Source organism: Falco punctatus (assembly GCF_963210335.1).
Source record: "Falco punctatus genome assembly, chromosome: 6".
In the NCBI taxonomy this organism is placed as follows: Eukaryota; Metazoa; Chordata; class Aves; order Falconiformes; family Falconidae; genus Falco; species Falco punctatus.
In genome coordinates, this window is record NC_137585.1 from 78,422,702 (window position 1) to 78,437,181 (window position 14,480).

Genomic DNA, 14,480 nt, shown 5'->3' on the forward strand with positions numbered 1-14,480 from the left:
AAAGCCATTCTAATTAATGTTGTTACTCGTTTGCCTAAAAGCAGCTGGGAATTTAATTAGTTCTGTAACTTGTTAGTTTTGATGGATATCTGCCCTCTGCCACAGAGCAGCTGTTATTTCATCTCCAGCTGCTTCTTGCAGATCAGCAGCTCTCGATATTTTCTGAGCCAGCCTCACTGCTGTCTGCCTTGCCTTGCCCCTCTGACCCAGCACTGCTTCCCCACCGGCTCTGCGGTGCTGGATGCTGCTGCCTTCATCCCTGCAGCATCCTTGCTTCTCCCGGGATGCTGAAACCCTGCTGCAGCCCTGCCTTGCGATGCTCCAAACATCTGTTGGTGTTCTGCTCTCCCCACAGCTGGCTTTCCTCCCTCCCTCTCCTCTGGTATTTAATGCCGTGATGTTAACAGAGAGATCGGTGCCAACAAGCCCAGCAGTGCTTATGAGGCTGGGGTCAATCCTGTTTTGCGCTGCGGCTTGTCTCTGCTGTAACCCTCCTTCTCGGATCAGCAGCCTTAAACCTGCTGCTTCAACAGTGGGCACGGTAGAGCTGGGTGCTATCAGCTCAGGCAAAGTGATTTCCCTCCTGAAAAGAATGGGGGGAAAAAATACATTTTTGTGTACATATATATATATATATATATGTATGTATATGTGTGTGTGTGTGTGTATCTATGCACACTAAAAAAATAATTTCAGAAAGTGAATTTCTGATTGATCTGAAACAGAAAATGTTAGCTTTATCTCACCAGAATGAAAATAAAAGGGGAAAAAAAAATTAATTAAGTGCTTAATTCAGTCCAAAGCAAAGTTATAATTTCTTTTGGCTGTGTAATCCTTTTAAATTTATTTGGCTATGTTAAAAACAAAATTTATTTAAATGGTTCTATTTTTATATTTTCAAAAAGTTTTGATCTTTCTTTTTTGGACCTATCAGAGCTGTTCATATTCTGATCACTTGGTACTCACTAAAGAACAGTTGTCAGAAAATAAACCATTCATGATAACAACTTTGCCCCAGTCTGTCGTTAATGATTTCTCCTCCCTCCTTTTCCCTTAGTGGACTTGTAAAATAGATTGTCTTAGAAACAAACCTTATTTTGTTCCAGCTGAATGTCCTGCTAAACTGAGATACTGCTTGAAGTTTGCATATGAAATGTCTTTTCTCTATGTCTGTATAAGAAAGGGAAAAAGAAAATATAACAAAAGGGTTGCGTTAATTTTTTATTTCTGTAAAATTAAAAAAACAAAACCACCAAATTATGATTTAACCTACTGTCAAACAAACTGTACAAACTGTACTTTCTCATCTAGCTCTGTATATTGTAATTTTTGTATTGTTATTACGATTAGCATTAAATTTGGGGATTAATTTGGCTAGATGCTTAATATTTTCATATTAACTGTTGGACGTTGCAAAACTTTCTTAAGAAAAAAAGATAATTTTCTCTTAAGATTATGTCTAGTAAGAAAACAGTATTGCTCCCTTTTGCTCAACTGTTTTCTTTCTTGAATTTTTTTAATGATCCAAAATTTGCCCTTGTCATCCACAGCACAGAAAAAAAACATTTTAAGATATTTTACTGGAGTGACTCCGTGCTCACAAAGTCATTTTTCACAGATTATATCAGACCACATACTAATAACATATGCATACTCACCACCAGCTTGTCTGGGACAAATGATAATTTTGACACTCTCTAATGCATCACTTTCACTGTATTTAAGGATTTATTATCCTGAAAGCATTCATGGGCACTGTAGAGGGATCAGATCTTATAGCCTTTCAGTAATGTTCTGAAATCTCTTACTTAATCAACATTTCTGCTCTTTAGCAGTTAAAGGGATTCTCAAAGTTAAATATAAAGTAATGCCAACCTGATATATCTGGATTTATTGCTTTACATTTTTGCTGAATCTCTTTTTAGGCTTGAGTGCATTTTCATATCTCACTTTCAAAAAAGTAGAAAACCGTGAGGATCCAAATATTGCTGATGTGGCCACCTGTGACCCAAATATAAGATTTTTTTTGTGTAACAAGATCCTTCAGGTGGCAAAGATGATGTTATCAGCCATTTTAACAGTTCACATTTAGCCTCACAAAGTTTTTATGGTGCTATAACTAAACTGCTCACTACTCAGACTAGTTCATTAGTAAGTAGTAAGTCATGCTGGTGACATTTTAAAGTTGTTGTAAACAACATCAGTTGAAATGCAGCATTAATTTCCCCCTGTATTTTTGGTGCTTTGGTGAAAATGGACAATTTAGAAGATAAAGTCTGAGGTGGGATCAAACCTTTCTGAAACTGGTAGGTTGGCATATTTTTACGCAATACAAAGCTCTGCAGTGCTCTTGGAAAAGTGGCTCTGGGCAGGCACTGAGAAGTGACGTGCACAGTGCAGTCGGAGGGGACAGAAAGGGGTGTACGGGGACAGCACAGAGCAAAATGCAATGCCACCAGGAGGTCCTGCTGCTTTCAGCTCCCGAAAAGTACCCATGCCAAACTGCTCTGAGTATCTCAATGTCCTCTTTAGTTAACTGTACTTAGTTATTGAAGACAGAATTATGCCATGATTTATCTGCTGTAAGAGACCAGGAAACCTCAATACAGTCTGACCAAGCATTAACAAATGACTCACAGGGAAATAACCTAGATGGAGGGCTCTCGGCTTGAGTGCTCATTGAAAATATTTGTGTTGTGAACATAGAAACTGTCTTTGTTTGATTACCCTGAAGCTCAAGAACATAAAAAGAGAGATCTTTTTCCACTCATAAATCCATAGAATTGTATCAGAAGTACCTGAATGATTATTTTTCTTTTTCTTTTTTTTCTTTTCCAAATTTACGAACACTGAAATAACATTCAGAGCCCTAATTCTTACCTTTTGACTAGCTTGAAATGGACCAGCAATATTTCTTCTTACAGCTTTCAAAATCAGGTTTCAACGAGTAAAAAGAGTTCTGGACACTGAAAATATAGGTCTTGGTCTGAAATTTGTTCTCAGACAAAATGTCAAGCACAGTCAAGGATCAGAAATCTGTCATTAAGTCCTACAGACTGTGAAAGCTACTGAGCAGGCTTAATGATTTTCACCAAAACAGTTACACAGAATTCAAGTTTGAGAGTGTCAGAATTTTATAACTGAATGCTATGGCTCTAGCAAGAGGTAAAATATTCCTGTGAAACCTGACATAAGCCAGTGGAACAAAGTATGGATGTATTTACATACTTGTGTAATGACTTCAAAGCTAAAACCCTGAAATGCAGCCGCTTGAAACCTTTCCAGAATTATTCCACATCTGCAAGATACATTTCCCTGCTCTCAGTTCTCTGTCTGTTCTGGTACTCAGTCCTGAGTTCAAATGCAAGCAGCCATGAGAGGAAAGTAACTTTCTGCTTACATAGAGTCAGAACATCTGGGGTGGCTTTTTCACTAGTCTCATTTAGGAGAAAACTTTGGGACATCTTTCACACTGTCCACACATCTGTGCAAAATGATGGCAAAGTTCTGTAGCTGTAACTGAAAACTGAAGTTCTCCCAGATTTAAATTTCTTTAGGCATCTCATGGCTACCTCCACCGCATAAAACTATCTCACAATTTTAAGTATTAAGCCTTTCTCTTTTCCCTTGTGGACTTAAAACATGACAAGTACAAAGCTCAGATGCTTTTATAATTTATAAAATAAAGAGATTAATAATGGGATTTTTTGGAATCCAATTCTTTCCACATTTCTCTTGCAAATGTTTTTAAAATAAAGTAGCTTCATCACTAACAAAAATAGATTTCAGAGAACAAAGTGAAGATTCCACTTGAAATAAAAGCCAATCCTTTCAAACAACTGAAATATGAAAATAGAATAAAAGAAAACAACAGTTTTACAAAGGAGAAGAAAACTTGCTCCCATAACTGATATTTTTCAGAACAAATCCCCATGCAAGTTTGTACATTCATTTAAATGTTTGCTTGTATTTTAAAGTATTTTAAAGAAGTATTAGCAAACTCACAGAAATTATTTGTTACTCTAACTAAAACGCCATTAAAATAGTGTATCTTCTTCGTTTATCTTTTCCGGCCGTTGCTTCGTGTATATGTCCATCATAAATCTAGATTACCCGAAAAAATTCATGCTACTGATTTCAAACTATTTTTTATAAGAATAAGCATACTTCCTTAAAAAAATCATTTCATCTATCTATTCTGAAAATTCAAAAGTTAGGACTTTAGTTGTAATATCCCAGTGGTAGATAAAACTAAGAGTGTCTTTCATGCTTTGATCTTGATGCATTTCTTACAGTAACGTAGCTAGGTATATGAGCAGTCTCAAGGCTTCCCAAGTTAGCAACATTTCATTCACTGAAAAGTGGAATGCTTTGTACTTTCAAATACACACCCTCAACCTCCATCCAACTGAACAAAATATTTATCTGAACCTACAGAAAAGTTGTTGGATATGTTGTAAGGTTAGGAGACACTTCAGGTGACCTTCATGACAATATAGTTCTTTTCCATTAACAGCAGAAGACTCCACTCTAAAGAACTTCCTTTTGTATATATATTCCTTCAAGCTATAAGAAAAGACATGTTCTACAATAGCCTAGTCTAACATAATGCTTAACATGAGTTAAGACCTCACATATCCAATTGAAAAAGTATGACATACATTTAACTGTGTATGCCAACACTTAACGTGTACCGATGCTAAAACTATAGTGAGAAGTGCAATTTCTTGTGTCACACAGTGGCAATTCGGAAAGTTAAGAAACACAATGGTAAACAATGACAAATAATGACCTTCTCTAAGGAAACAACAGAGAACATGGTTGTCTTAACTGATGGTAAAACTTTAATGTAATGACAGTAATTTCCCTGTGGGTACCCCTCGATCTCATTGGGACTGCTAATAAAAAATTACTTTTTAATTTTCATTCTTTGTCTACAGACAATTTCTACAAGAATACAGAAATGCCTCCTGTACAGAACAACATCTACCTGCAAAAGGCAACGCAACGATCAGCAACATTCCTCAAAACTGTCATTCTCAGAATCCGGAAGAGTTTAGAAGTTTTTTTTCCCCTACATTAGTGTGTTAGCCTCAAATAAATTAGACAGAGACGATTAGGTAATAGAAAGGGCATAAAAGCCCTTAGGAAAGGAGCAATCAATTAATGTCTAACATTTGAACACTCAGCTTATATTAAAGCTGTGACAGAGTGTGTGAGATGTCTCACTTTTTTCCTTTACCTTTCTGTTCACAAATCCTAACACAGACTATTCCCATGTATGACTGCAAAGATGCATGGCATGCCCGTTATTTTAACTGTAGTGGGACAGGAATCTTTTCTTCCTTGTAATAAATATGGTGGATTGAGGAGTGAATATGTCCAGAAATACCTTTTTTCTAACTGATTGTGTGATAAATGTGTCTTGACATATGTGTGCTGACTTCTTGTTTCACATTTAAGGTTACAAATGAAGTGAAAAGCAAACATCAACAGTGATCTCACCAGGCATGGCTTTATGATTCTGTATTAGTTTTGTATTTTTTATTATTTTTTTTGTGACAATCACAGCTGAGCTTTAGAAAGGCACATGGATTTGACAGGATAGTTTTAACTTTAAGATACAAAGCAGTTTTGTTAGGAAATTCAAAAGACACTACGCACTGCAATCTGACTTCTATGTTATTTAACATGTCAAAGGGCTAAAAGAAGAATGTCAAGCTTGACACTGAAATGTATACTTCATAACGCTTGACATAAAGAATGCCCTCCCTGTAAAGATGGAAACTGATTAGTAATGAAACTTCAGGGAACTAACATACTTGACTGGGCCTTCACTGAGCTTTAATTTCCAAAACAACTAACTGAAGAAAATAAAACCTTTCACTGAAACAAAATGTGCAGGAAAAGTATGTATTTGTTAATTCCTTTATATATTGAGTATTGTGATATCTGATATTAAGAGCATTTATCCCATCTGATAATGGAAGTTATAAAGCAGTTCTGAAAAGTTTAGATTTAGATATGGCAACTGTATTCAAGTTACATGAGATATGTATTGAATTTAATGAAATGTTTGACAATCAGCATTCATCAGTATCTGACAGTAAAATTCATACTATATGAGAGTGTAATGTACCATTAATTCATACAGAATGAATAGTGATTGTACTGTGTTCGCTGGGAAAAGAAGATCATACCATGTTAATGTCAAAAATTGTGATGTTAGAAACTTGGGGACTGTAGCTATTGCAATTATGAAAACTACCCTGGCAAAAAATTGATATAATATATTTGGAAAACAGTAAATTGGCACATATACTATTGTTATTGAGGCATATTCAGACCCCTTGCAGTTCTGCAGAAATAGAGACTTGTATGCTATTACATGTACCATTAATACTGCTGACATATGCAATTTTTAATTATCTCTAAATTGCTGACAAAACTCTTAGTTTTCTATGCAACAAAGGGAAGAAAAAAGCATTACTAGCACCACCCAGACTATGCTGAGGTTACAGTCAGAGCAAGATACAGGTTCCTCCTAAACTGGGATTCTGCCCTGAGCTGATATCCATAAAAGCCTTTCCCTCTATGCTGAAGAGATGAAGGCTCTGGGAGGCTAAGCTTTCAGTTCAGGTACTTTAAATATCTAATAATTTTATCATTATTATTATTACTACTATATAGAAACATAATATTATGAAATTATATTTATAAATATATTTTAAATATTAAAAATATAAATTAATAAATTTTATAAATAAAATTATAAAATAGAAATATATTATTGTATTATATATTGATATAGATATATAATAATAATAATAATGATAATAATAATAATAAAACCCAAATAAGATATGCAGTGTAATTATATTCTTAGAAGCTTGTCTTGGTATTGCTGCAGTCTACAGGACAGCAATATATTCAGCACATGAAGACATGCTCGGGAGATGGAAGTTAAACTCCACGGGAAATCTCAGGAAGCAGTGAAGCACAGTGGCTTACAGCAGAGCAATGGCTTGTCACCCAACAGCGTCACATGGGCTGCCATACATGCCATGGATATAATTTAGATTGTCATGAAATTGTGGAAGTAGATACGGGGGGTGAGGACTTCTGCCAACTCCCTGTGCATGCATTTCATCCACTTGCAGGCTAACCCAACACTTTTTGGTGACAAACGGTTCTATATCCAATTCCATTAGTATCAAATGCAGAGGAATTTTTATTCTGATATAAAAAAATAGCTGATCATAGCTAGAGGTGGGTCCAGTCGGGCTATTGTCTAGCTCTAATAACCCCTGAGGTTTGCCCGATGGCTATTCAAAGCTGCCAGTGATACCACCAGAGCTCAGCATGCTCACATGGGGTGCTGGCCCCCACAGCCATGGCAGGCACTGTTCCCAGCAGCAAGAGTGATGAGGGACTGAGGGGGTTAAAGGATGACTCTCGAAGAGAAATAACTAGTGTCAAGTTTTCGACACTGTAAATCCAGACAATTTATTTTGTTGCCATTTGAAATTATTTTCTGGTTAGCATCACTCATAGATGGAGATTTGAAAGAAAGAGATACCCTTTAACGAACAAAAATTGCAGAATTTGTTTCAAATGGGCTCACTGTGGTGAATAAAACTAGAATTAGGCAAGTATCCACATACATGTTTTCCCTAAATCTAGTTATATTTAAATCCATTTTCAGCAGCTAGAGACAGAAAACATATGTTAGTCTAAAGCATTATCAATGCATATACAAACTTCTGAAGGTTTTCTGTATTCTGACTGTTTAAAATATGGTTACAGTGTGTCACATGGACCATCTTTATTTTTATTGCTGTATAGACAGCAAGAACTGCATACATCAGGTCTCTCTCCTCTCTTGTTTTAGTAGAGATTCTCACTGCCTTCTACCAGTCCACCTCCCTTACACTCATTGCCAAGGAATCTGCTGTACCATCCATTAATACTGATTTTTTTCTACACATTTCAGAAACTTAGACTCAGGACAGATAGACACCTCATTCAGATGCACTGTCTGGAGGCCTTTAGAAGGAGACCTCTTGATTTATTTTAGCTTCAGTTTATCTTACAAGCAACCAAAGTTGGCTCCTTCAGAAGTACTGGATGACAACACTGTGTTGGATGCCAGTAATATTGGCAATGTAATTACTATCTTGGTGCGTTAGCTTGGGTCAGGAATTCCCTCTCCACTTCCTTAAAGGTATGAAACTACCCAACCCTGGCTTGGAAAGCACATTCCCAGTGTGTTTGGCGTTGGTGTTTGAGCCCCTAGCTGAACAAGGGTTGGTGCAACCCTTCTGTGTTCCCCATCTGACAGCAGCCTGAATTTGCCCAGATGGGTGCAGGAACAGGCAGGGAAGGACAGGAGCAAGTGCCCTTTTCCAATTCATCCTTCAACAACAACAACAAAATCTAATTCTTCTGAGCAAAATCTCTCCATTGATTGGCAGCCTGTATGGAAAATCAAAAGCCAGTTTTAACAGTGCTTACTTAAATGAAGAAAAGAATAACATTTTAATACATATAAATCAAACTCACTTCATCCTTCAGTAAAAAACATTTAAGAACAAGCAATGAATTTGACCCTCTGTGGCCCACAGTATGTGGTGGAACACACCTACACTTCCCTTTTGTTTATTTCAGACTCCAGTACAAGCCGCTTCTGCTAAAGAAAATTGTTCAGTAATATCAAGGAGTAAGCTAAAACCAAAGTATTATTAGTTCAAATGTGTACCGTTTAAGAAATTATATTATTATATTAATTCTGAGCAACACTGCTTATTTTGGCTGTCACCTTTCTTTTAAGCCTTTCCTTTAATCAGTAAGGGATTTGAAAGAGAAGAAAAAATCAATCATTTAAAAAAAAATAATCATATATACTCAGCAGGAGTTCTTAAGTGAGTTGTAATGGTTCATTTTAATATTTCAAATTACTTACTATGTATGTTAATCTAGAATACACCTATTGCACAATTTTAACCCTAGAAAATCCCCTGTAAAAATAAAAAGATAGTGAAATAATTAAAATGTCAACAAAAAGAAGATATATGAACGTGGGGCATTCTCCTTGTTGCAGAAGCAGAAAACAATTGTTTGGTAAGAACCCCAAAATAATGAGGAATAAATATTCATAGGTTATAGATGCTCAATAGTAAACTCATTAACACTTCAAGAACTTCTTATCATGTTTGTGTTTGAGTCTCACAGGTATGCTTTTTGAAAGACTATCAGAAATAAAACTAGTTAGTCAAACCCAACTGATCCCTTCAACACTGGGTTCCTTCAGGTAGTTTTGTTACCCAAATATTACCCACGGAGCTGAAGTTGTTTCCCTGATTAGTGTAAAAGCTCTCTATGTGGTGGGACTTAGAAATGGATAAAAGCAAGGCATCAGCTGGCTGAGAAATGAAGAAAATAGAGGATTCACTCAAGTGAGTGTGTATGTCCAGCTGTTACGGCACTGATGGTAGATTAGTCTCTTGAAACCAGTGCCAGTTCTAAAACTTTTTGGCAGGTTGGGACCTGAAAAGAAAATTCTGTAGGACAAGTCTGTGTGCACACACAGACACACAGGCATATAATACAATGGTGTTTCAGAGGACAATGTGTAAAATATAAAAATCGCAGGACATTCATTATCAAAATAATATTAAGAAGACATGACCATTTATTTGTTATATGCTGGAAACCAAAAATGTTTATTACTCGTAAAGTAATATTTATTTATTTATTTACTTATTTATAAATAAATAAATAAATTAAAAAAGTATTTATTTACTAAAGTAAAATAAACCTTGTGACATTCTCCAGTGCTCCCTCCTTTGTGCTTAGCCCCGGTTCCCCGCAGGCAGATTCATGAGGACTCTTCTACACATTTAAATATTAACAAATAATAATGAAAAAGCTACAGAAACTTGTTACGAGTTGCAACAGGTATCCTGAGACAGATGCCTGCTTGAAAGAAATCCACTGGTCTTTTTGTCACCTTGACAGAAAGGTTTCTCCATGGTACATCCCTTTGAAGGAGCCACTGACCCATAGTTTCTCCGTGAATCCTCTTGCTTTCTCCAGAAAGCATTTCTTAACAACAAAAATCACTTTCCAGAGTTGCTTACAGGATACAAATTGATTCCCTTCCAGAAGTAGTGCCTTCAAGTCTCCCATAAAACACCATAAACTGCAGAAAGTAAGACAACACAACATTTTTAAAAAGGTGACATACTCTAACTTTCTCTTCTCAGCCTGTTGTCTTTTTCTGCAGTATTACACCTGATCGATATTTCTGCTTTACCTGCAAAGACATCTATCAGTTATTTAGTTGCAGGCATATATGAACCACAGCTCTATCCATCAGTGTAATATACAGGAGACTCAACTTTTGACTAATACCATTAATACCTGGCAGTCCAGAGTAGTGTGATTAGTTCTGAATAAAATATTAAGAAACTTTTAGTGTTATTTCATGGCATTTGGTATTAATGGTTTAATCTTACGAGACCAACAATTTTCAGTTTTGCTAGCTAGTGAAAACTCTTAAATTTAAAACAGTGTATGTGTTGAACTTCAGATCTGAAATTGTTTTCCCTTGGCTTGTTTATGTTCAGGTATAAATCAGTAAGAAGTAAAACTGAGATCCAATACTTAATGTAAAAGTCAGATCATCAGCATAAATCGTCTGAACATTCACACTCAGCTATAGCATATAGCCCCAAAAATCACCCATTTGGCCTCAGATCCTTTATTTCATGTTTCTACAGAAATAATATAAAAGTCAAGAGAACAAGCACAATCAAGTCTTTCACCAGCCCAAGTGACAACTTCACATAGAACCTTTTACAAATACATCAGTTTTAATTCCGGATCTTTTTGAGTTCCTACTTTGATTGAAAAATTTAAAATTATCTTACTATTTTAACATCTTGGGGTTTCTTTTGCATTTTTTATTTTTAAAAACACATGGTCTTGTGGCCACACTGTCCATTAGGTTTCTCTCACACCAAAGGCTCTGCTCTCTCCTTATTGTTGTTTGTGAGCTATTTATACAAAGCAATCATTTGCCCTCTTAGCTTTCATTTTATACTTACTTAAAAAAAAGAATTAAGGTATTTTTTGGTAGATGGTAACAGCATCAGCTAAAAATGAACCTGTCAGCTAAGGTTACATTTCCTTTCCATCTGTGACTAGGTAAATTTATCATACATATGCTATCCCTTAACCTAAACAACTGGAAGGGAGGAGTCTGAAATTGGCCACACTGGGAAAAAAATATAACATTATACTGTAATTGATAATGCTACTGAGATTAGAATTGTTGAAATCAGAATTTAAGCCCTCATTTATCAGACAAAAAGCTAGCAAGATGGAAAGGAATTAAGTAATTACCTCAGCAACTCATCTGTCAAACCTTTCACAATTCTTCAACGAGGTTTTACTCAATGGAGACTCCAATGCACAGGAAAAAGTAATTGCAACAGGAAAAAGTGATGCTCATTTTGGTGGACCTGCATTTAACAGGACCGTGTTTTTTAAGCTGTCATTCCATATTTAGTTTTCTCCTTGATCCTCAATTGTCCTAAAGCACCTAATCAAAATAGACTTAGATAGTGCATGCATTAGAAGTCAGTCTAAGACCAGTGAGATTATCCTCAGCAATCAATGCTGGACTATAATGACAGCTTAGCAAATTTTTGACCTCATTTATTTTAAGTAATTTGAAACGCTAATTTGGGAAGCAAAAATCAAAGGAAACTGGGGTAAAAGACACAGGAACATCTTAAAAATTATTCTTCAAAGGAATCTCAAATTTAACAAAGGTATTTAAAAATATTTAATTTTTGATTAAATGGAATCAGAATTCTTGTTATTCACAAAATTACTTTTGAACTAGAAAGACTACTTGAGTAAAAGATGTTGAGAAGTTCATTTTACAGATTACAGGCTAAAGATTCAGTAAGGAACTCTGTCCTTCAGGTGAGAGGTCAGATGGAATCAAAAGACCCAAGTCCCAAATTGTGATCTATAATGCAATCGCTGTTATTAAACTTCATTCTACTTTGCTTGCCCCAAGTCCCCCTCTTCAATCCCCAAGTCCAGAATTCTCATCAGTATTATTGAAACATGCTCATTACACACTGATAAGATTGTGCTTCTTATAAAACAAACATTTAGTTACATTCTTTTTTACCTCTAGGCTCTTCTAAGCATGATGGTAATGTCTCCTAATCCAAAAGAACTAGAACCAGAAATTCCTTTCAAACTGTGGGCTAGTGACATTTATTTCAGAAAAAAAAAAAATGCTCAAGATCTGTATGTGGACAGAGGTCATCAGATGCCAGGAAAAGGACAGTTGTAGTCATTCCTCCAGTGCTTTGCATCTCCTACTACAGAGATCCTAGGCATATGTAGCCTTTTGGATTGGGTAACAAAGCTTTTTCCTGTGTATATTCCCACAGGAAAAAACATAAATCAGATTTCTGCTCCAGGTATTACAATTTAAACAGTAGACACTGAAGCTTCTAATGTGTTTGCTTCAAAGTCTTTTACTGGATTAAGCTATAGGTAGCTAAGCATTAATGTATAATTATTTGGATATTACCATAAACCTATTACAATTAAAGCAAGTAAGCCGATGTGATGTATGCATTGGCCTTTTGAACCTAGCATCATCTTGAGAACTGTTATAAAAAATTATCAGCAATAGCCTAATTTATAGTAACATTTAAATGCGAAGTTACCATGCATGAATGCTTTGTTGTTGTTCTGAATTAATATCAGGCAGGTCAAAGTGTGTGCTAGCAACTAGTTTCAAATATTGGTGGTTTTGAAACTAAAAATTTTAAAATTACAGTCACTTAGTGATATCCTAAAGCAATGCACCACATTGAAGAGACAGGGTACAAATTTGTCCAGAACTGATTTTGGCCAGTCAACAATTGAAGTGTAGCTCACTATCTCAAGTACTGGGCACTCCCTATGTCTCATTAGTATCCAGTGCCTCACCAGTTGGCCGCTACTTATTATCAACTAACTGTTCAACTATGGAAAATAAAGCACATTTTTAATATCCATCTTTACAGTGATACCTGAAAAATTCAGACCTCTTTGAAATCTTTTTTTTTTTTTTTAATATAAAACAATGAAAGTGATAGATGTAAGGCCCCCAGCAGATGGCCTGGATCCTGACTATACAGGCTAAGATCAGAAAAGCATTTATACTCCTGTACTTCCCAACACTGTTATTTTAATATTTCACAGAGGTCAGACTTTGAGGAAACCAATGTGTCTGTCTCTGAGGTCTCAAACAGCCTTTTGAAAATCAGTCTTATCCCTTCCCTCGTTTGCTGATTCCCAAACCACACACTGACTGCTGTCACACAATCTCTCCGTAATGATGTGAGCAATGAAAAGGTATAGCTTGATTTACTATTCTGGAGCTTAAAAAGGCATAGACTGTGTGACCTGCCTGCAGACCAAGGTGCTAAAAAGTGAATCCTGGTCAGGCTACAACAAAGTAATGACATCGGTGCATTTTCTGCCCTTTCTCTGTGGCGTTGCAGAGATGTACCGAGGGCTTTCCCCGTGGTTCCAGAGGGCTAGCTCAGCTATTGAAACAGCAGAGAAATGTTATCACACATTTATGGTTTTGGAGATGAGAGTGATACATGAATACAGAATAGCATACTTGACTTTGCTAGTTATATGCTAATCATTTAAGTAATGCATTTAGATAACTTTGTATATTTAAACTTAGGCGTGGTAAGTCTTAAGGCATGAAATACATATAGGTTGTTCTGAATCCCCACAAATTATTTTCTTGGATTTTAAATTACTTTGTAACAGTACCTTAAGTTAAAATTTTAATTTGGTTCATACTTTTAATAGGTATTTGTTAATTTTGCTTTAACCATCAAACTGTTGTGTAATAGTTGCATAAAAAAAAGGTCTTCAATTTCATGATAGAGAAGGTTACAAAATCTTCACCATGGGTCAAAGATTTATTCCATGATGGCAACTAGTTTTTATTTGACCTAAAAATACACTGGCAAAGTTAAAAACTGGGGAGGAAAAAAATGGGAAAAAAGAAAAGAAAAGAAAAGAAAAGAAAAGAAAAAAGAAAAGAAAAGAAAAGAAAAGAAAAGAAAAGAAAAGAAAAGAAAAGAAAAGAAAAGAAAAGAAAACCCTAATTCTGAAAAAAAAACCCAACCAACATTAAGAATATGTCATTAAAAAACTTTTCATCCTAGTACCTAATAATTAACAATTTCTACATCTAATAACCAGAATTAATATATTCTCTTCTTTTTCAGGCTTTAATTTGTTTTCTTTAAATATAATATTCCTTTTTTGTAGTTCCCTGCAACATGTCGGGACACCGCTCATGTTTTGGTAGAAAAAGTAAGTTATTTCCATGCAAGGTAAGTGTGTAAAACAATAGACCTACCAGCTCTTTGTAGGAA

The 14,480-nt window shown here is 35.5% G+C and overlaps 1 long non-coding RNA gene across 1 annotated transcript in view; it reads left to right on the forward strand.

Moving 5' to 3' along the window:
• Positions 1-14,201, forward strand: part of LOC308065280 — a 30,200-nt gene extending 15,999 nt beyond the window's left edge. The window contains exon 2 of the long non-coding RNA XR_013928729.1: positions 4,941-14,201. This is a non-coding gene — a long non-coding RNA (uncharacterized lncRNA). The remainder of the gene's footprint in view (positions 1-4,940) is intronic.
• Positions 14,202-14,480: the final 279 nt, after the last annotated feature.